The sequence below is a fragment of the Nothobranchius furzeri genome, chromosome 9 (genome assembly GCF_043380555.1).
Source record: "Nothobranchius furzeri strain GRZ-AD chromosome 9, NfurGRZ-RIMD1, whole genome shotgun sequence".
NCBI classification, from domain to species: Eukaryota; Metazoa; Chordata; class Actinopteri; order Cyprinodontiformes; family Nothobranchiidae; genus Nothobranchius; species Nothobranchius furzeri.
In genome coordinates, this window is record NC_091749.1 from 44,721,818 (window position 1) to 44,746,214 (window position 24,397).

Genomic DNA, 24,397 nt, shown 5'->3' on the forward strand with positions numbered 1-24,397 from the left:
CTCTCTCTCTCTCTCTCTCTCTCTCTCTCTCTCTCTCTCTCTCTCTCTCTCTCTCTCTGTCTCTCTCTCTCTCTTCCTGCGTTTTCTTCGTGTGACTTTCTCTCTCTTCCTGCGTTTTCTTCGTGTGACTTTTTCCAGCCCTTTTATTTCCTTTATTGAAGTTCTATATTATTTAGAAACTGCTTCCACCTGTGAGCCGTCTATCAAATTTAGGTACTCCTTGACGGTATTGTGACATGCAATCATTTCATCCACAATAACGTTTGGTTTCATGTGCATAACTCATTTATACCTCTTATTCAGGCAGTCATCCCAGCAGGATCACTAAAACATCTGGATGCTGCTTTATTCTATGTGTTCTTATCACAAAGTTGGCCGTGAATTTATTACTCAGATTCTCTCAGTTCTAGAGGGAAAATACCTTCATCCAAATTGAATGAGGCACAAAGCTTTAAAATCCAGCAATGCAGAACCTCAGTGTGCCAGGTGAACCTTCTCAACTGTATTGACAACCAGATGACCCTGAGGCCCTGCTGGTAACTCAAACTTCGTCTCTAGAGGCTGAGAGCTTCAGAGATTGTGAAGAAAGACCAGTAAGATCCAAATCATCTCCTGAGCCAAGAACCTCTAAAACCCTCTTAAATCTGGAGGCAGCTATCATCTATCTGCACTGTTAGAATACATGCAAAAACAAAAAACAAAAAAACAAAACAAAAACAAAACAAATATGAAGCTTTTATTGGATTAATTGTTTCCTTTTTGAAAGGGAAATTACACTATTTATATATTTGCCTTGAGAAAGGGTTCTTTTTAAAGAAAGAAAGTTAAGGCAAGAGTATAGAGTTAAAGTCTGATCCTAGTGTCATCATGTATCTATGTGTTCAATATATGTTACTTTTTAAGACATCCATCTGTCCATTTTCAACCGATTCTCTTGGTTTGGGTCACAGAATAAGCAGCCCCTGCCCCCGAAGGAGTTCTCTGGCCAGTCTGCATGAGATACTCCTCCAGGGAGTCCTGGATTGACCCAGGGGCCTCCTGCTAGCAGGGCATGCCTGAAACACCTCCCTTGGGAGGTGTCCAGGAGGCAGTCAGACCGGATGGCCAAGCCACCTCAGCATACACCTGTTGACGTGAAGGGGCAGCGCCTCTGCTCTGAGTCTTTCCCAGATGGCTGAAATGAGGCCAGCGACCCTGCGATGGAAGCTAACTTCTGTCATGGTCTGTGTGAGCTCCCTGTGTTTTTGTTTTACCTGAACTGTTTGCAGGTTGGTGTTCCTAAGAGAGGTCCCAGTTGCAACATCATCATCTGCAAGGGGATTTAAGGAGCAGTATGACACTTCACGACGCCAGATGTTTACTCAAGTTTGGGTTAGCGCTTGCCAAACTGACATCTCACCAACCTTCTCCTGTGCTCATTCAGGTTCTCCACCATCACCTACTCCATCAACCATAACATCTTGGACTTAATCCTCTCTACCACTCACCTGCTCTCCCCTGTGATCTCATGTACTACCTTGTGCTCAGTTCCCTACTGGCTCTCTTGGATCTCCTGGACTTCCAAAGCTCACTTGGACCAGACATTGTTCCTCCAGAATTTCTTCCTCCAAGAAAGTTCTGCCGCATACGGCCACGTCTGCCTTTGGTTTTCTTGTTTTGTACTTCGAACGTTGGCTCTAAAATTAAAGCTTGTTAGCTATTAAGTCAGCTCTGGTGCGAACGACAGATCCTTGTTTGAATGCGGTGAAATGACCAGCTGCGCCTCCGTGCTGTGAACTTGTTTCTGGATAAACAGACGACTATGTTAGCAATGTTACTTACGGAGCTAACAGCACAGAGGAAGCCATTCAAGATCTGCATGGGGCTGCAAGGCGGCGGAGTCCCGGGAACGCGCAAATGCCACTATGCAAAGCACCAGCTTCAGAGACGACCATGTTTCTTTTAATTATATAAATACTTTATTTTTCCTTGTGTTTTGCATGTGATTCCGCATGCTTTGTGCCAGAAAGCTAATCCCGCCATGACAAATCCTGCCATTTTTTTTCATTCTGTCAAAGCTCACGAGGACAGGGATGAAGCTCAGTTGCTAAAATGAATGCTGCTAGAGTAGATGATCACACCTTTTCTGGTTTAAAACCACAAACTCGTATTTGGAGTTCATCCTCATCCTGTTAAAACTTTTAACAACTTTAACATCACAGTTAACATTACATTTTGGTTATAGTCCTGATTAGACTATGCAAACGCGCTCCTCACTGGCATTCCCAACTTAGTCTTAAATCGGCTACAGCTTGTCCAGAATGCATTTGCTAGGTTCCTAACGAACACAAACAGACGTAGCCACATCACACCGGTCCTTGCATGCCTTCATTGGCTCCCTGTCACATTCTGTGTACAGTTCAAGCTGCTGACTTTTGTTTTTAAAGCACTACATGGTGAAGCACCAGCATACCTGTCAGAACTGCTTACACCTTATGTTCCCAGGTGCTTGTTGAGATCAGCTGATCACCTCCTGCTCTGTATTCCACGGATGTGCTATAAATCGAGGGGTGAGCGAGCATTTGTCCATGCAGCCCCCCATGCTGTGGAATGCATTGCCTGTTCTTTAAGGCAGGCTCCCTCTTTGTCCGTTTTTAAATCTTGCTTGAAACCCCACATTTGTAGATTAGCTTTTAATTTCTGACTCATGGGGTCGTTTCTCTGTTTTATTGTCTAAACTGTGCTTTTAGTGTTTTAATATCTTCTTGTGTTTTAAACTGTGATCTAATCAGTGCGTTTTTCTATCACTGTTTTAGTGTTTTTAGTTGCTGTATTTGCCTGTGAAGCTCTCCTGCTGTGTATAAAATTGTGATATACAAATAAAATGGTATGGTGTAGTAGCAGTTGGGTTTCTACTCAACAACTTCTCATATTTCTAGTTTGTTACACTAATGTATTACATGCCAATCGTATAGAACGACAGCAGGCTTTATGTGTCCCAGTTTAAAAGGCTGATTTAAAACTCAGACCTATTTTCACAATCCTCGGTGGAGGCAAATATTTAATTTAGTCTTGTTATTCCACAATAAAAGCTCTATGGGCACCATCTAAGCCCTGCGGGAATCAACTCATTTCCAGTGATTCTCTGTGGTATCTGTGCCATCCTTGAGTTTTTGTGTCATATTAGACTGATGAGTAGAACAAAGAAATGGATGCAATGGTACTATTCATGATCTTGAAAACCAGCTGTTGTCATGTTTTATGTAAATACATAGTTCTGGTCTCTAAATCGGCCATGTTTCTGTTTCCATTTCTATTTTAGACTTTTCCAAAAACCTCAAACCTGCAAAGGTAAACGACCATAGATTCAGGAATCCTCTCAGCTGCCACCGGCACCCACAGTGAAATCAGCAGCAGCTGGAGGACAGAAACAGCTGGTTCTCAGCTGGTGAGTAGCTCTGTTGTGTAATAACATTCAAGAAAAATGTGCATTATGTGGCAACATATGAAGCTTGTGGGTTATCTGTCATATTTGGAGATATCGTTCGTATGGAGAAATGTTATCCTCTAACCATTAGAGTATGCAAGCCAGCACAAGAATAAAATGTATTATTTACAGAAACTTGAATAAATAATAAGGGTTGATGCAGCTTGCATATAGTTCAGTGTCCTTCATTTATCAACACTAGTGCAGCTCCCATTCCAAATGTGCTAGGAGAACAGATCAATAATGACTTTTTCACTGAGAAACTAAATCACTAAAAGGGATGACTCATTGCATGGATAAGCCTCGAATCTGCTACCTTCTAAAATACGTTGGTTTGAGCCAATCAGATGAAGAAGCTCAGAGCGTAAATTTAGAATAATGTTTTAGGCAAAATTTGTTATTTTGCACGGTAGTAGTTTTGTAATAAAGCCAGTTCTATAAGTGGTAAAATGTCCTGGGAAAAAAAACACTAAAATGCTCCTCGTGTTGATAAAAATAGTGGTCCAGAGTTAGAAAACACAGCAAGTGCTAAATAATGAAAAAGAAACAAAATGCCTTGTAAAACCTTCACATAAACCAAATAAGTGAAATCTGATGGTCTGCATGTAGCTTGACTTGCAAGATTTGCTCACTTGTGACTTTAGAAGCTGATAAAGTATTTGGATGTAATCCAGGAGCTGCTGATCCACATATTACTGCAGTACAACATGCCTACTGTTTGTCTTTTGTTTTGACTAAATATATTACTCTAGTGGCAACAAGTGAAGTATAGTCAACTATTTAAAAAAAATTCTCAAAAATATTCGTACTCTTTCTTGGCAACATAAACACATAAAAACTTTATAAAAAACAGTAAATAAGGAATCCAAATTGTAACCGGATTACAGGATACAATAAGATAATTAAAAGAAAAAATAAACAAATGGGCCAATAATTAGGTTCGGGGAGAATTGGAGGTTGTTTAAGAATGACTGGAGTCACGGGTATAGCATGAAGCGGTTTATATACTAAATTTTAATAATAATGGGAAATATAACACATAAAGATAACACACAAAAACAGATGAAAACAATCGACAATAGTAAAATGCTCGGTATGAGATTTGATCATATGAGTCACAAGTCAGCCGGCGTCAAGTCAAATCCCCACGCTTGGGGTGAAAGTCAGAGTCCGGTGGTGCGATTTTTTCCTACCGCACCGTTGAGATTGTTCACTGAAGAGAGCAGTCTGCTCTTCAGTTACTTGAGATGTCCTGGTTCGTTCAGTGGTTAAGGCTCGCCATCTCCCTCGTCAGGAAGAAATCCAGTTCTCGTTCCAAGTGAGTGATCATAGGAGTCGGGATCAAACCCAAGGAAAAAAAAAACCCAGCCTGTAAACAACAGGACTGTTAGCGAGTTGGCATCGACCCTTCTCGTCACATCACAGCATAAAGTCTTACAGACTTAAACAAATGCTTCACTCTATTGGCATAGCCAATCATGTTTGGGTTCACAGTTCAACTAACATAACATCAATTTGATTGTCTATTAAAATAATTCTCAGTAGCTCTGGAAATATAATTACATATGACAACAATTGTTCAGCTCAATAGGCTCAGTTAGATTCTATTACTCTACACTATTCAACAAGAAATACATTCATGACAACAAGGATACATTTAGTTGTGTTTCTATACAGCATTGTGACACCTTGTATATCTGTAACACAATAAATAAATAAATAAATGAATAAATAAATAAATAAATAAATAAATAAATAAATAAATAAATAAATAAATAAAATGTTCTATAACAAAATTCAACAAAATATAAATTCTGGTCCTTTGGTCCACCTTTGTAAAATAATTCCTCCCTAATCAGTTAGCTTTTATTTATTTTTATTTATCTATTTTTTTTTTATTATTAAATGTTTGGTTAAGGGACGCATTGCTAATTCTATGGCGTTAGCTATAACGCCCCTGAGGACCTTGTACATCTAGGCCGTACCACCATTAACTGGCGGTTTGAGCCGTTAACTCCTGGGAATCCCATATGCCCTACCGCCGTTAACTGGCGGTTTGAGCCGTTAACTCCTGGGAATCCCATATGCCCTACCGCCGTTAACTGGCGGTTTGAGCCGTTAACTCCTATATGCCCTACCACCGTTAACTGGTAGTTTGAGATGTTAACTCCTGGGATCTAACGTCTAGCAGCCCACTGCTGTCACCTCGGTTGCTGTAATTAGCTTTTTGAATTTAATAATTTACTGAATTTAATCTCATTCACTCACCAACGCGCTCCAACGGTTCCCTCCTACAGAGGATTGGTTCACTCTGTCGTCTCCACACAAATCTATAAGAATGGAATTAATTTGATAAGCTATTTAAGTTTCCTTTTTTTTTAAGTTGCATCGTTAGCTTTTTCTCTTCTTTTTTCTTTACTCACCGCGTTGGTTCCAAGTTCCTAGCTCTTATTAGAAGGAGTCAAGTCCGCCTCTCCCTCTATCTATGCGGCACCCAAATCAGGGTTCTTCACGGCCTCGAACGTTGTTTTTTTTTCTCTCTCTCTCTCTCTCTAACCGCTCAGTCTTTGCTTTCTGTATCTGCGTGCTGCACAGCCGTTTGTCTCTCCTCTCGCTCAGCTGCGTCGCACGGTTTTATTTCGCGGAGGCGGGACTTATTTCTCTCAGCCAATGAAATTTCAGATTCCCACCTGGACCAATAGTATACAGCTTTCCTCTTCTGTTTCTGTTAGTGATGTTCAAGATTCTTGTTTTAACCGATGTTTAATATTAAACTCGTTATTTTAGTTATTCACCCTTCCAATAATTCATTATGAAATTATCTATTAGTTAATTAGATATCTATTAATTAGTATTGTTAATTTCCTTAATTTATATTTTATATTTTATCTAAATTGAGGATGGATCATATTAGTAAGCCAATTAGTTAATACCTCATTAAGGTTCTAACTTCTGGGTTACATCCTCCCCCATTAAATATCATGCATGTCCCTGTGCATTGTTTCTACGGGGTACACAACTTCTTGAGTAAGAGAGTCAATAAAAGCTTTATTAAGTCCTTGGAAAAGGGACCTAACTACGGTCACTAGTGGATTGCCCAATTGAGAGTAAGTTAGTCTTTGAGGAGGCTGACTACTTCGTTCAGATCTCCTGACATACATCTCTGGTTGCACAGTATCATGCTCATCCGTTTCGGTTTGATTCTCAACTGAGACAGGACGAAGTGAGCTCTCTGTTTCCGACAGAGCTGATGAGCTATTCTCTAAGACTTTGGTCTTTTCAGATGTATGTGTCTGATCGTGTATGATGGGTTCAAAACTTACATCACGTTGCTGCGACTTTAGGACACCATCCAATTGAGGTAGGTTTGTGTTAGTTTCATCCCCCGTTTCTACGTCAGGTAAGTATACTTCGTTTTTTTTCGTTTTTTCAGGTAAGTATGTTGCTGCTTCTTTCACTCTTTCAGGTAAGAATGTCGCAGTTTCACTCATTCTGTCAGGTAAGAATGTTTCGGTGTTGATGCCTTTGTCAAGTAAGGACAATTCAGCATTTTCATTACCAGCTAAGGTTGGTTCCTTGCGATCCCCTGTGTGTAAGGATAGTGTGTTTTGTTGTTGAATATTATTTACCGGTCCTGAATCTGCTATGAGTTCCCTATTTGGCAAGGTGACCGCTATTTGATAGGATGGTCGGTTTAGCACTTGTGGAAGATCAGAGTAATAAAACTCATCTACCTCTTCGTCAAGTGGCTCATCTGGGTCAGGTTCTAAGGCTGAACTCTGTCTTGTATGAGGTCTGCTAGGTTTCGTAACGCGTTCTGTTTCATTTTCTAATGAAGAGAGAAAACCACAAGGCAGTAAAAGATCTCTGTGGAGTGTTCTGTTGGGTCCTTCTCCGTTCTCTGGTTTTACAGTGTATACTGGCAAGTTTTCCATCTGTTTGAGAACTATATACACTGTTTGCTCCCATTTGTCTGCTAATTTATGCTTTTCTCTTAAGCGAAGATTTCGGACTAAAACACGATCTCCCACACCTAGTGTGGACTCACGAATGTTTCTGTCGAACCGTTCTTTGTTCTTCCTCGCTGTTTTTTGAGAGTTTTTTATGACAATGTCATAACTCTGTTCCAGATGACTCTTCAGTTCTTTAACATACTGAGAATGAGTTATAGAGGGCTTGTTCAAATGCGGTAACCCAAAGGCAATATCTATAGGCAACCGAGGCTGCCTACCGAACATTAGCTCGTAGGGAGAGTATCCCGTCACGTCATTTTTTGTACAATTGTACGAGTGAGTAAGTGGTTTTACAAAATCGCGCCAGTGATGTTTCTCAGTGGCTTGTAAAGTTCCCAACATGCTGAGTAATGTACGATTGTACCGTTCAACGGGGTTGCCACGAGGGTGATAAGGGCTCGTTCTGACTTTACGGATACCAAGTAAAGAACAAAGTTCCTTGATTGTACGTGATTCGAAATCCCGTCCCTGATCACTATGAAGACGCTCAGGAAACCCGTAGTGGACTAAAAAATGTTCCCACAGGTTCTTCGCGACGGTGGTGGCTTTCTGATCTTTGGTTGGGATGGACACTGCATACTTTGTAAAATGGTCTGTAATCACTAAGACATCTTTAGTGTTCTTACTGTCTGGTTCTATGGAGAGAAAATCCATGCAAACTAACTCCATAGGTCTGGTGGTGGTAATACTCACCATTGGAGCAGCTTTGTCAGGGAGGGCCTTCCGACGGATACATCTTTCGCAAGTTTTAACTTTGATTTCGATATCACTAGCCATTCTTGGCCAGTAAAAACGGGACCGAATGAGATCTGTCGTACGTTCAACCCCAAGATGCCCCATATCATCATGTAGGCTTTGCATGACTGTTGAACGTAATGAATCAGGCAAGACTAACTGCAATGATGTCTCTGGTCCTAATTGGCGTCTCCGGTACAGTAAATCATTTTGAAACTCAAACCGTTTCCACTCTCTCAAAAGGTTAAGAACCACCGGGGGTTCTGCAATAGTATCAGTTGGCGGTTTATTGTCAGTCATAAGCAGCTGAATGACTCGGCCAATGGTTGGATCTTTCCTCTGCAAGGAGACAAGGTCAGCATGGTTATACTTGGGCACAGCAAAGAAACTGTCACTATTGTCTTCCAACTGGAATAGGTCTGGAATGGCCGCTGCAGACATGGCAAGTGACTGAACTAAACCACAAGGAGAATCAGTCTCATCCAAGACCATGTGCTTTTGGCATGTTGCCTTCACTGCTTCGGCTTGAAGTTGAAGCTCGACTTCTTTGACAGAGGATAAAAGATGAGATCGGAACTCATCTAGCCGTTGGCATTCCTCAGTGAATTTTGAGTTGTCTTCAGGTTTATCATGCAGCCTCCTAGACAGGCCATCCGCGTCAACGTTCTGTGTACCTGCACGGTATCTGATGTCAAAATTATAGGTGGACAACGCAGCTAGCCAACGATAGCTCGTTGCATCGAGTTTTGCCGTTGTTAAGAGGTAAGTTAACGGATTATTATCAGTAATGACAGTGAATGTGTTCCCATACAAATAGTCATGAAACTTATCTGTTATGGCCCACTTTAAGGCTAGAAACTCCAACTTGTGCGCAGGGTACCTAGTTTCACTAGAGCTTAAACCGCGACTTGCATAAGCGATTACCTGTGTGACACCGTTTTGCACTTGGTATAGCGCTGCACCGAGTCCGGTCGTACTAGCATCTGTGTGTACTAGATATGGGAGTTTTGCGTCAGCGTAGCCAAGAACTGGCGAAGTGGTAAGTTTTTCAATAATAGTTTGAAAGGACTTCTCACAGTCTTGGCTCCAACGATTCCCAAAGGGTTCTTTGGGGTTCAAGTACTTTGATCTACATGGTGGTGTTTTAAAGTTTTTCCGTTTGGGTGGATAACCAGCCGTGAGAGATGTTAGTGGCTTGACAATATTTGAGTAATCTTTAACGAAGCGTCGGTAATAACCGGTAAATCCTAAGAAAGATTGGAGTTCCTTCAAAGTCTGAGGCTTCGGCCATGTTTTGAGTGCTTCCACCTTATCTGGATCGGTTTTTATGCCATCTCGAGATACTATATGTCCAAGATAACGCACAGATGTCTGGAAAAAACGACACTTATCTGGTGATAGCTTGAGTCCGTATTCTCTAAGCCGTTCAAGAACGTGAGAAAGTCTGGTTTCGTGTTCTTCCAAGGAGTTGGAAAAGACGATCAAGTCGTCTAGGAAAACTAACACTTCCTTCAGATTAATGTCCTTCATACACTTTTCCATAACCCGTTGGAAAGTGCTTGGAGCATTTGTTATTCCTTGTGGCATACGGTTAAATTCATAAAACCCAAACGGGCAAACAAAAGCAGTTTTAGGTTTATCCTTTTCACACATCTCTATTTGATAGTAACCTGACTTGAGGTCCATCACAGAAAACCACTGTGATCCAGCGAGAGCAGAAAAGGACTCCTCCAAGTTAGGCAGGGCATATGCGTCGCGAATGGTTTGCAGATTAAGCTTTCTATAGTCTATACATAGACGTACCTCACCATTCTTTTTCCGAACTACCACTATTGGTGAGGCAAATGGAGACTCCGACTCTCTTATTATACCGGTTTCCAAGAGGGCTTCCAAATGTTTTCTCACGGCTTCATAATCATGTGGATGGATCGGCCGAGATTTCTGTTTGAATGGGGTCTCGTCTTTTAAGTTGATGTGATGTCTTATCTGTTGTGTATGACCAAAATCAAGATCGTGGTGCGAAAACACATCGGAGTAAGTGTTAAGTTTGTTGGTGATCCTCCCTTTCCATTCTTCGGACAAGGGCGAAGTACCGAAGTCAAAACTGAGAGGAGGGTTTGAAGGTGAAGTCTGTTGCTGCGAACTACACGCCGCAAGTACTTTCTGATCACTTTTGTCAGGTTCTGGATATGGCATAACACGATCGGCTTTAACTAACTCAGCGATCACACAGTTAGTGGGTAATGTGATGTCATGGTTAGTTTCGTTTCTTAGTACAACAGGTACTTTGTATGGACCATGTGAAGGTAAGGAAATGAGGCAACAGTCTACAATTATACCCCCTGGTAGAGAACCATTGGTGGGTTGTTCAATGAGTGCATAAGGCTCATGCTTGTTTTGGCTGGGTTGCATAAACCCTTCTAGTAACAGTTTTTTATTTGCAGGGAGAACTTCTTGGGTTCTCCCTCGAAGCTTCACCACACCAACTCGTCCATCTTTGCTTTGTTTTTTTCTGACTGCTAAGGCTTTTAGCACGTGTTGGTACCCATAAGAGAGTGCCTTGGAATCAGGTAAGTTATTGGCAGACAATTGCTCATACAAAGGATCGAGTGTGTTTGTGCCAATGAGTAGTGGTGTATCAGAGTTTGAGCTTATATCCGGAACCACTAACGCAAGGGTAGGTAACTCAAGTCCAGACTGATCGAGCTCTTTTGGAAATGTGACACTTATCTCTATGTATCCTAAATAAGGAACTGCTTGACCGTTTGCGCCCTCGACTTCTAACAGATTACTGATGGGTTTAATTGAGAGGTCAGGTAAGTGTTCTTGGTAAAAAGAATTGGCAATGGTGGTTACCTGGGACCCTGAATCCAGTAAACAATTACATTCAACACTGTTAACTGAGACTGTAGCTGTGCATCGCCCACCCACTAATCTTTTGGGAAGTTTTGGCACTGAATGAGCATGAACTGGCTTGCAAAAAAGTCTCTCTGTCCTTTCCTTAGAGGGACTTGGTTCTACTTTAGCACCTATCTGTCCCACGATAGGAACTTCTACCGGTTTAAAGGAGGAGACTGAGCAATTGGCTTTGACATCTCCCACTCGCGCTGCTTCTGTCTAAGAGCAAGTCTTTTAGTTGCAACTAGTGCTGGATTTGGCTCGTTGCTACAGCTAGAAGCTATGTGCCCATCTTCTCCGCACTTAAAACAGTATCCAGGCTTTGGTCTGGGCACCACTGCTGTTATCTGCTGAATCTGTTTGGGCTCATCTGGAATTTTAGTCCCCACACGGGGTTTTGACTCTTTTTGAGTTTTCTTTGCCTTTTTATCTGTGTTGTTAACCTTAAGCTGTGCAATTTGGCTCCTGAGCTCAGCGATTTGTTTGCGTAAGTCATCACAGTTATCATCTATTTCCAGTTCACAAGTGTTTTTACTCTGAGAGCATGTTGTTTGCACATTTGAATACACTCTAGTTCGTTGTGCCCCTAAGTGTTGTTTCATGCGTGCTGCTTTAGTAGCCTGTTTGTCTTCTTCAGTGCGCAGTTTGAGGAGAAGTGCTGTAAAATGAGGCGGGTTGTCTTTCTTTTGTTCGAGTTGCAGGTTTGAAATCAGCGAGCTGTCCCAACAGCCTCTGCAAAACTGCTTGAGCAGCTGCTGGTCGGCGTCACTGGAGGAAATTCCATTCCTCTGAATAACTAGGTTTAACAAGGTGTATAACCTCTGAAAGTAATCGGAAGGTTTTTCACCACTGTCCTGGTTTGTGTTTAAGAAGCGAGCAAAGAGCTCGTCGCCGTCTTCGACAGCTGCGTAAGCTGAATCGAGATGTTCAAGGTACGTTTCCGGGTCGGATTTTGGACTAAGAGCTTTAACGATGCTCGCTGCTGGGGCTGACAGACTCTCCACGATTCTTCGTACAATTTGGGACTTGGTGAGTGAAGGATCATTTATGCATAACACTACACTACTACGCCAAGTATCATAGTCAGTTTCAAAAGAAGGGTGTGGAACTCGCCCTGAGAACGGTTTTAGTCTGTATTGTGAAGTAGGCGGAGGGATAACCTCACTGCTTTTAACAATGTGTTCCACAATAACTCGCTGAACCTCAAGTGTGTTTAAAAGATTTGGTGGAATGCAAGGGTTTTGTTTTCCAGTCTCTGTAGGTGGACAATTGTCCTTTGAGTTGTTCATATAGTTAACTTCTGGTGTTAAAGGCAGGGAATATGTAACTTGGTCACTATGGAGCATTGGCTCTGGTTCAGTGACTGGTTCAGATGCATGGGTATCCCTTCCTAAAGATTCCCCAATTTTTGCCAGTTCCTCCATTAGAAGGTCTTTAAATGATTGATTGCTACGCGCAGCTATGTCCCTGAGCTCTGACAGATAGGCATCAGTGGCAGATGTGCTAGTTTCTAGACTGTACGCGCTGGCTAGGTCTTGAATATGAAAGAAAACATCTGGGTTCCTAGTACAAGGTTTGTCATAGGGTAAACATTGTTTCTTTAATTCCTTAACAGTGGCTTCATGTTGAAACTCTACAATAATCTGATCACAGTTTGGTAACTTAATGCGCCTGTTAACTAGTCCGAATCCTTCCATAAACCCAAAGACTTCGTTATCAAGGTCTGTATCAGTTAACCCACTGATTAAAACAGCATTTGAAACTTTGACCTTTTCTGTTTTCACAACTTCCATTTTAAAACACTCAAAAGTACCAATAATGCCAAAATGGCAAACCACTGTGATCCCAGGCACTCTTATGATGTCAGTCAATGGTTAGCTAAGGTAACAACTCTACAATTCTCCTGGCTGGCTCGCCAAGTTTTATGTAACCGGATTACAGGATACAATAAGATAATTAAAAGAAAAAATAAACAAATGGGCCAATAATTAGGTTCGGGGAGAATTGGAGGTTGTTTAAGAATGACTGGAGTCACGGGTATAGCATGAAGCGGTTTATATACTAAATTTTAATAATAATGGGAAATATAACACATAAAGATAACACACAAAAACAGATGAAAACAATCGACAATAGTAAAATGCTCGGTATGAGATTTGATCATATGAGTCACAAGTCAGCCGGCGTCAAGTCAAATCCCCACGCTTGGGGTGAAAGTCAGAGTCCGGTGGTGCGATTTTTTCCTACCACACCGTTGAGATTGTTCACTGAAGAGAGCAGTCTGCTCTTCAGTTACTTGAGATGTCCTGGTTCGTTCAGTGGTTAAGGCTCGCCATCTCCCTCGTCAGGAAGAAATCCAGTTCTCGTTCCAAGTGAGTGATCATAGGAGTCGGGATCAAACCCAAGGAAAAAAAAACCCAGCCTGTAAACAACAGGACTGTTAGCGAGTTGGCATCGACCCTTCTCGTCACATCACAGCATAAAGTCTTACAGACTTAAACAAATGCTTCACTCTATTGGCATAGCCAATCATGTTTGGGTTCACAGTTCAACTAACATAACATCAATTTGATTGTCTATTAAAATAATTCTCAGTAGCTCTGGAAATATAATTACATATGACAACAATTGTTCAGCTCAATAGGCTCAGTTAGATTCTATTACTCTACACTATTCAACAAGAAATACATTCATGACAACAAGGATACATTTAGTTGTGTTTCTATACAGCATTGTGACACCTTGTATATCTGTAACACAATAAATAAATAAATAAATGAATAAATAAATAAATAAATAAATAAATAAATAAATAAATAAATAAATAAATAAATAAAATGTTCTATAACAAAATTCAACAAAATATAAATTCTGGTCCTTTGGTCCACCTTTGTAAAATAATTCCTCCCTAATCAGTTAGCTTTTATTTATTTTTATTTATCTATTTTTTTTTTATTATTAAATGTTTGGTTAAGGGACGCATTGCTAATTCTATGGCGTTAGCTATAACGCCCCTGAGGACCTTGTACATCTAGGCCGTACCACCATTAACTGGCGGTTTGAGCCGTTAACTCCTGGGAATCCCATATGCCCTACCGCCGTTAACTGGCGGTTTGAGCCGTTAACTCCTGGGAATCCCATATGCCCTACCGCCGTTAACTGGCGGTTTGAGCCGTTAACTCCTATATGCCCTACCACCGTTAACTGGTAGTTTGAGATGTTAACTCCTGGGATCTAACGTCTAGCAGCCCACTGCTGTCACCTCGGTTGCTGTAATTAGCTTTTTGAATTTAATAATTTACTGAATTTAATCTCATTCACTCACCAACGCGCTCCAACGGTTCCCTCCTACAGAGGATTGGTTCACTCTGTCGTCTCCACACAAATCTATAAGAATGGAATTAATTTGATAAGCTATTTAAGTTTCCTTTTTTTTTAAGTTGCATCGTTAGCTTTTTCTCTTCTTTTTTCTTTACTCACCGCGTTGGTTCCAAGTTCCTAGCTCTTATTAGAAGGAGTCAAGTCCGCCTCTCCCTCTATCTATGCGGCACCCAAATCAGGGTTCTTCACGGCCTCGACCGTTGTTTTTTTTCTCTCTCTCTCTCTCTCTCTCTAACCGCTCAGTCTTTGCTTTCTGTATCTGCGTGCTGCACAGCCGTTTGTCTCTCCTCTCGCTCAGCTGCGTCGCACGGTTTTATTTCGCGGAGGCGGGACTTATTTCTCTCAGCCAATGAAATTTCAGATTCCCACCTGGACCAATAGTATACAGCTTTCCTCTTCTGTTTCTGTTAGTGATGTTCAAGATTCTTGTTTTAACCGATGTTTAATATTAAACTCGTTATTTTAGTTATTCACCCTTCCAATAATTCATTATGAAATTATCTATTAGTTAATTAGATATCTATTAATTAGTATTGTTAATTTCCTTAATTTATATTTTATATTTTATCTAAATTGAGGATGGATCATATTAGTAAGCCAATTAGTTAATACCTCATTAAGGTTCTAGCTTCTGGGTTACATCATGTTTTATTATTCTCACTCATCTATTAAAATAAGGCAAGCTTTATTTGCTCTGTGTATGATGAAGAACAACAACTTTTATTTGGATAAAAAGCACGGGGTGAACATACCAAGGATAAGACAAGAATATCACCCTTCATAGTCAAAAGTAAACAAATATCCTGGTTATAGTTTGTCTTTAAGGGTCGGGATTGGGGAGTTAAACCACCAAATGGTTCCCAAGCGCAGCCACAACTGCAGATCACCTCTCCCCATGGGGATGGGGCAAATACAGAGATGAATTTCACCAGTGTGTGATGAATTAATGGACTTTAACTTTATCTAGTCACCAATTTACTTGTGGAACGTATGGGTTGGTTTAAAGAGCAAGTTCACTATTTTTTAAATCTGATCAGCCACTCTGAGTATAACGTGCAGGCTGAACGAGAAACTAGTCTTCTACTGCCGTTTCCTGCTTTAGCCACAGGTTAGCATCCAGGAGACAACAGAGAACATCTCTGCTAGTAGAAGCTAACAGTTATCATCAGCAACTCCACCACACGGCAGAACTCCTACAGGCTTGTGTTATTTTTGGAGATAAAACATCCACATTGCAGAGCAAATAGAGTCAGCAGAGTCCTGTTGTTGTTAACCAATCAGAGGAGAGATGTTCAAATATCAGGAAAAAAGACACCAAATCCTGCCGTCTGCTGCTCACCTCTGCTCTGCATTCAATTCAACTCAGTTGAATTTATTCATCCACTAGGAGCTTCATTTGCAGTCAGAGCGTCAGCACAACACATAAAAACAGCATAAAAACACATAAAAACACATAAAAACAGCATAAAAACACATAAAAACAGCATCAAAACACTCATACACATACACTCAATTTAAAAGACTACTCACATCTACATACACTTAATTGAAGGAATTTAAAAAGGAATACGATAATAAAAGATTACTAGTTCAATCTAGATTGATCGTAGTGTTGGTCACAGCCATTTTTGCTGGGGCATGCTTTTTAACAGGTGGATTGAAGAGGGAAGGAAGCTGGAAGAAGCCCTTTTTGTCTTCACTGGGAGGGCCCTGAACCGCCGGCCTGATGGTAACCGGGTGTAATGGGAGTGGAGAGCATGTGATGGTTCTGTGGAGATCTGCATGCCTTTTCTAAGAACTGAAGTGTTGTGTGTGCTGGTGAGTGACTGCTGCTCCTGACCGATGAGTTTACTGCTAATCCTGATTATTTTATTGAGCATATTATGCTGAGCAATTGCGTGTGAACCAAACCAGGCAGAAATGTTGAATGTAAGAATTGGTTCGATAAAGCATCTATAGAACGCAGCAAGGATGGTTTGGTGGACCTGAAGTTTGCGGAGTTTAAGTAGAAAATAGCGGCGCTCTTGACATTTTGCAAAACTGTGTTCAGTATTGTGTTGGAATGTGAGTTTGTCATCTATTATGCGACCGAGATATTTGTATGAGTGAACCTTTTCAACAATTTGGCTGTGAACAGTGAGTGCAGGGATGGATGGAGAAGAGCCACGGTTGAAGTTAATGGCAATTTCTTTGGTCTTGGAGATGTTTAAGTCCAGGCAGTTCTCTGTAAAGTGAGAAAGAGTCCAGTTCTTTTTGCAGCAGTCCTTCTGTGTTAGTAGTGTCCACGATCAGTGTGTCGTCTGAATATTTAATGTAGGTGATTCCTGGGGTTGTGCTCCTGCAGTCATTGGTGTATAAGATGACATCATCATATGGATCATTCCTAGTTCCTGAAACAGGAGCACCAGAGCTGTCTACCCACAGAGATCGTCTCACAAGACATTCATTTACACTAGAGACCACTGCACATGTGCTGAAAAAACAAGTGAACTTGGTCTTTAAATGTTTGGTCCTTGATCCCATCTCTGACCAACCACCAACAACATGACTGCAATAAACTGTCTCTCGCCCACCTTACTTTCCTACACCTCACCTCTGAGTGTGGTACATCAGCATACATAACTATTTAACACATTTGAAATTCCTGCCACTTTATTTCCTTTCAGAGGTTCTGTGCTCCTACAAAGTCAGTCACTACTGGAACTTAACCAAGTGAAGCACTTCAAATCATCGGCTTTGATAAAACTCATCTAACCAGGCTATACTTGACACTTCCTCTATATACCACAACCCCTGTAAGCAGCGTATGCACTTATGGTTCATGTAGGATCTCTGAATAAATGAAAGTCAGTAACTTCTGTGTGCTGGTGGGTTATCTAAAATATGCCAAGCGCAAATAATGACAGGTGGAAGAAAATGCACGAGGCAAGACAGAAATCACATGACTGAGAAAGCTGAAGCACTGAAGACTCTAACACCAGTTCTGTGATCAGTGTCCACAGGCAAAACGCAATGCTGGATTTGACCCTGATGACCTCAAACGCAGATGTCTGAGTGTGTGCTGGACAGAGTGTGTGGGCGGTAGTCTCATCCTGCATAAGCGTGTTCTCTTTTGTTGCCGTAGCCAGAACACACTCAGAGGTTTACAGAACACTCAGGAATAGATTCACTATCTCTACATCAGGACTGGTAAAAGTCTGAAGCACTGCTTCCAAGTTTAAAAAACATCACAGTGCTTACCACTTTGTATGTGCATGGACCATTGGCAGAGATGGAGCAGAAGTGAACGTGAGTTGAAAATACAGGGACAACATAACCACTGCTATCGTCATCAGTGGTGTGTTAGCCTGGGGGTGTGGTATAGAAAACGGATACCGCCTAACTGGACCACTGATGGTCAGTGGAAAGTTGATTACAGCAGCTTCACCAGTGCGGCTGGAGTAAGAAATCAAGAGAAGGGAATGTGCTACATTCACTGCAACAATGCAAAGCATCAATGTGATGCTGATAATGTAACAATGAAACAGACCACTCTGCTTTTGGGAAAGAAGTAAAACTAAAGAAACAGTAACCTATGTCCTCCTGTTTCTGATAGTTGATAAAATGTATTTCCAACACCAAGAAACCAGAAAATTATCAGCCGAATGAGTGAACACATTGTATCAGAAGAGAGGAAAGAGAAAGAAAACACATCTCATCTCTGACTCCTGAATGAAGAAGTGCAGCTAACTGACCAAATGTTTTGTTGCTGAAAATACAAACTTTTTGGGTGATTTCCTCCAGCAATATTCATGAACTAGTCTACATTGTCCAAGACAAAGCTTGATCCTGCACCACCATCTGCTCAGCTGTGAAATGTGCTGCTGAATGTTCCACAAAGAACACAGAGAGCTGTGAGGAGATGGAGCTGTTCCGTTTGACCAAGAAACGCTATTCTGATTTATGCACAAAACTGGTGCATGCTAGACAACCTGCTATCTGATCTATTATTACTAGTGAATGAGTGTTAAATATAAGATGATGCATATTTTCTAGTTTACAGAAACTCTCAGCCCTTTACTCAAACACACACAGAGTTAAACCCTGCTTGTTGCTTTGTCTCCAGGTCTACAAACAGAAAATGCATCCTTTGTTCAATCTGAACACACACACACACACACACACACACACACACACACACACACACGCACACACACACGCGCGCATGCACACACACACGCACGCACACACACACGCGCACACACACACACACGCACACACACACGCACACACACACACACACACACACACGCACACACACACACACACACACACACACACACACACACACACACACACACACACACACACACACACACACACACACACACACACACACACACACACACACACACACACACACACACACAGAATAGGAAGCTTTTTGACCGGCAATGAGCTCATCAGATCTGAATGTTTTCCTGTGGCAAAGGGGTTTTTTCCTCAACTTTCTCACAACTATTCTCTGTTTTTATTTTTCCCAACACATTTTCTCTTTTCACACGTAGTATTTGCTCCTTTTGTGCTCCTTCTTGTATGTCCTTCATTAGAGTGAAGAAAAGAAAGCTTAGCTCCAGTTTTTGAGTTCTTAATCTGCTGAGCTGTTGTGTAATTTTCTTACCCCAGAAAAAGCAGTTTGGGTTGCTAGGTTAGCAATTTGGCTTGCAGTTTAATGTGCCAGCCTGTGTGCGAGAGAGCGTGCGGGTAAACAACCAACTTGACAAATGGCCAGTGGTCTAAATCAGGCTCAATTAGGATTTATAGTGGGCGAGGTGCCCCAGAGTAGAAAAAAATCTGACAGTTTAAGTGTGGATGTGCTTGAAATTATGCATGCACATGTTAGAAGCTTTTCTACAGCAAACGTTTGTCATTTTGTTTCTTCTGGAGAAATAAAAACACAATAAATTAGAAAAATATGGCCAGATTTCTGGAAGCACACCTTGAATAGGTTTATTGCACCATAATCTCAGAGTTAAAAGCAGAAGCTGTACCATAAACACCCTGAAAATGGCTTTCAGAAGGTTTTCCAACCACACATGTGTGCCTGACATCAGAGCAGCAAGAGCCTATTTCATAATTGGGGTATTTACTGATATGTAATTGCAAACACACTTAACACAGCTGGGCTGTTACTTTGAATTATAATGGATTCACGTCAGTAACTTTAATGTAAAGCCTTTGCTGAAGGGTAACGCGTATTTTCGTGTGTGTGAGAGCACACGTTTTGAACACAGATGGGTGCTTGTGTCTCCTTTAGGAAAAAAATAATGTTTGTCACCCCATGGACTACTGTTAGCTAGCTGAAAATACTTTTAACAAGTGTCTGGTGAAACAAAAAGGGCTGCTCCAGACTATCTCAGCCCCTCACCATCCCTGGCACACTGTTCTACATCCTACGGAAAACACCACACTCATCTAAGGGCCCGTCTTGCAGCCACAAATTTACAATCGGAGGGTTTTAAACAGAACAGTTTGTGCAGCCAAATCTGAGGCAGGAACGTTTCATCATGCTTTATGACACATCAGAACAATCGGCTAAAAGCTGAGAAAGGTACTGAAAATGAATTCAGTCTCCAAAGTCTTTTTTAAAAGGATATTCAAACCAAAATAGAAATTTTGTCTGTTGACATTTTTACCAGAGTTAGATAAGTGAGTAAAAGCTATTTTTAACCAGCCCAGCCATTCTCCTGTCCCAGCCGTACTCTTTCACTTTTGTTGAGAGTGAAAAGCGGGATTGGGTTGGGGCTCGTTTTGCCTCTGTCCGCTGTTTTACTTTTTCAGCGTGAGATTTTGAAGGTGTGGCGTGATGCCTCACGCTCAATGTGTGAGAGTTGGCAGTGCTGCAAATAGCACAAGTCTGAAGGAGCTCTGCTGTGTTGTGGTAAGCTAATGATAACAGTTAGCTTCTACTAGACGAAACTTGAGTCGTGCGTTCCAGTTGTCCTCGGAACTCGGGATTTCTGAGCAGGAAACTACATAACGGGCTTGTTTTGCGTTCTAGCTTCTAACTCGGAACAAATGGATGCCACCAGTGTTGTTGAGTACTAAACCAAAATAATTATATAACCAAGTGTTCTCTGCATCTAAATAATAGTGACACATGCCCTTCGACAGTTGCCATGTACAACCAGAAAAAGCATTACAAACCAAATGTTAAAAAATAAACGCCAGGAAAAGTAAAAACCATAAACACCAGTCAATTTTGGCGGCAGCGTTGAATTTTTCAACAATGTAACTATTAATAACAACAATGAAAAACTTACCGGTGTGGTTAAATAGCAAAAAGAAATAAAACAGAACATATAAACTAGGAAAAATAAAAATGATAACTACTTCTTGGTAGCACTAGACGCAGCCATCTTTAAATTTGCGATCCCTGGGTCCTCTGAAACCTACGAGCTCGCAGCTCAGAATTCTAAGTTCATTGCATAATTTCTGGCTAACTTATCTCAGAAAAATGAGTTTCTAGGACAGCTGGAACGCACCATGAATCAGTGGTTCGCAATCCTGGTCCTGCAGGACGTTTTAGGTTTAACTCTGCTTCAACACACCTTTTTTCAATGAGCAGATGATTAACAGGCTTCTGCAGAAGCTGCTGTTCGAGCAGAGACACCATTAAAACGTGCTGGATACCGACCCTCCAGTACCAGGATTGAGAACCACTCAACCATGATGGCTGAGCCCATGAATGCTAATTTTCAGTGTCACATAGATCTGACACCCATCTGTTTTCTATTGCCGGTCAATGCAGGAAATAGGGGTAGAAGACTTTTTTCATGTTTATCTTGCACATTAAACTCAGAGTGACTGATTGCATTTCAAAAATAAGGAAGTATAAAGTAAACATTGGTTCCTCAATGAATTTACTCTCAAAGCTTGTGGACAGAGTAAAAATTGGACTGACAATAATTTTACTCTGGCCAATGATTAATTCTGGACTGACTTGGTTCTGCACCCTGCTGTTGGTCATTGACGAGGTTATTCACTGCAGGTCTCGAGAAGAGCGAGCCTTTGCAATACTGGTCCCAAGACTGTGGAACAAACTCCCACTAGACATAAAATGTCATCTACTGTCTGGAGTTTTAAAATGAAATTGAATCAATATTACAAATCTAGTTGATTTTATACTTTTGGTTTTATCGTTATTTTTCTGGTAATATTCTTGGAATGTTTTTATTTATTTTTATTGTTTTTAGGCATTATGTGCATTTTGTTTTTATTGTTTTTAGTGTTTTTATGTCTTATGACATGCATATTTTAGTACGGTCTTATTGTTGTCTCTAAAATTAATGTATATGATCTATGATTTTATCATGTGTTGCACTTTGGGCAGCCTTGGCTGGCAGCATTAAGGTGCTTCATATATAAATAAATGAAAAAAAAATAATGAAAGAAATAGAAAGACTGCTTACTGCTGAATGCTCCGGCTGCACTGTTTCCTATTTGTTACTTTATAGTCAAAGGAGCATCTGCTAGCTGCAGGCTATCATTTGTTAGCTCTGAGATCAAACAGAACAGGCCTGAGGTTGGAGAGAGATGCTCTAACACGGATTTAGGTCACAAGACATAGCTACACAGATGTTTACTTCTGTTAGAATCACAAGATCTGTAATATTCCAGCTATTCAGGAGTAATGGAGGTCATCCACCCACCCGCATATAACTGCCTACTCACATCTGTGTCCTCCAGCCCAAACCAACATGCAAACACATAATCACTAAGCAGCTGAGAGCAGCCCGTTCAGATGTGGTAAAAATAGTTTCATGTGATGCCCCGATGTGATATATGTGCTGGCAGTTTTCTGCTACACCGCTGAGAGCAACAAGCTTTAGCAAAATAACACACCTCGCTCCAGAAAGACCAAAAACGAAGAAATCATTTTAATCTGTCACTTTTTTATCTAAACAATAAACACATTTCTACATCTAAGATTTGACCATTTTCCAAGTGGTTAAGATGTTATGAAGTGTAACAAATTCAAACTGGAAGTAAATCTGGCGTTTAGCCAAGGAAAGGAGTCACATGACCTCTGAGATGTAGTCTACCCTTACAGCCAGTCAGAGAAAATGTTGTGAGATGGTTCATGGGCCCTCTGTCTACAATGCTGACATCTCGTCTGTAAAACAGCTGTTTTTGTTCAAGTCCGGTGTGTGAGATCTTTGCATTCCTGTCTGTGACCCAACTGCTTAGGTTGTTTTATTGACGCTCTAAGACAGTGGTGTCCAATCCTGGTCCTCGAGGACTTAAAGAAATTATTACCAGCAGGCTTAATGTTGGCCTGGAAAAGCCAAAGAGCTTACAGTTCAGTTTTACTGAGAACTCAGCTCAGAAAGATCAGGTTTGAAGCAAGAGGCCAGAGATAAACACTCATTTTATCAGAAACGGTTGTTAGCATTAACATATTCACAACAAAATCAGTTTGACGGGAACTGAGAAACACTTAGGTTTCAAAGTAGCTGAGAGTCATTTACAGCGCTTTGTTGGGCCGTGTGAAGGCGCTATATAAGTAAGGTTGAACAAGAACGTATAAAATATCCTGATTGTTAACAAATCACACAAGAACTTACAAGAACAACACACCACATGTAAGATTTGACAACTCCATCATGTCCCCATGTTAGTTCTTACTGAAATGCATTGCTGTAAGAAATCCCGGGTCTTTTCTGTGGATAGCACTGTTGTCTTAAGGTCCAGGGTTCAAATCATGCCCCGGGGTCTTTCTGAAGGGAGTTTGCATGTTCTCCCTGTGCACACGGGTTCTATCCGGGTACTCCAGCTTCCTCCCACAGTCCAAAAACATGTCTGTCAGGTTGATTGTTTACTCAAAAGAATTGTGCTTGGTTGTTGTCCTGTGTGTCACTGTGCTGCCCTGCGATGGACCGGCAACCTGTCCAGGGTGTACGCCTGCTGGAGATAGGCACCAACCCCCCGCGACCCTGCGTGGATGAGCGGGTACAGAAAAAGGATGGATGGATGTAACTGGTTATGTCCCAAACACATCCAGACCTATCCATTCCAGTCTATAAGTGGTCATAAATAAATGAGCCCAAACACACCTCGAGTGGATTTTGGCTCGTTTAACTGTAATTGCAGGATGAGTCTAGACTGGCAGGAATAAATGGTTGTACCAGACTATCTAAGTCTTGGTCTGATGCAAAGTCTGCACTGCTCTGCCTCCCTCTGCCACTCCAGCTCTGTGGTCTGGGCGGAAGCAGGCTGTTTAGCCCCGTCAGCACAGATGCTCGTGTCCTGTGTTCCTCCCAAGGTGACTTCTCTGTTGTTGGCAGGCAGAGCCTCAATAACAGCTCTCTCACTGCTTCACCCACACACTCATCTCTTAGAAACCATTCAGAGATCTGCTTTATTACCTTATTAAAACAGAAAATACAGATATCAGCGTTTAACTTTCTTCCTTCTTCTGATCTGATTTCCATAATTTTTAGGTGAAAAATCAAAATGCAGACTCAAACAGACACGTTTGTATTTATTAGAACCCTCCTCAGCGCCCTTTGGCCTTGTCTGCAGAGAGATTTGGGCTGTGCCTCAGCACCAACACATGAGGACCTGACCTTTTCCTCTTTCGGTTCTCATGGTGGAGATCGTCCCCCCCACACACACACACCTTCCACACAATCTCTCACACCAGCAGGGAAATGTACTTTGTGAGCAGCTGTCTGCAAATTTGACTCACTTATTTCAGATTGGAAACAAGAGCTGCATCTTTTCCTTTACCTTCAGTCTGGAGCTTGCAGGTGTGTGACCATAGGAATACTAACTAGGCTGTTGTCCCATGTCTGTAGTAGGTCATCTATTTTGGTCCAGGTTAACTCTCTTCACAGGAGTAGGTGTGCCAGTTTACTCCTGG

The 24,397-nt window shown here is 41.4% G+C and overlaps 1 protein-coding gene across 3 annotated transcripts in view; it reads right to left on the bottom strand.

Moving 5' to 3' along the window:
* The window catches only part of coro2ba (coronin, actin binding protein, 2Ba), a 55,682-nt gene that overhangs the window by 30,113 nt on the left and 1,172 nt on the right, over nt 1-24,397 (bottom strand). The window contains exon 2 of one of the 3 annotated variants that reach the window (XM_070554886.1): nt 15,833-15,883. The exons of the other annotated variants lie outside the window; for them this stretch is intronic. The gene's annotated coding sequence lies outside the window, so the exon portion shown is untranslated. The remainder of the gene's footprint in view (nt 1-15,832; nt 15,884-24,397) is intronic. 3 annotated transcript variants of the gene reach the window in all.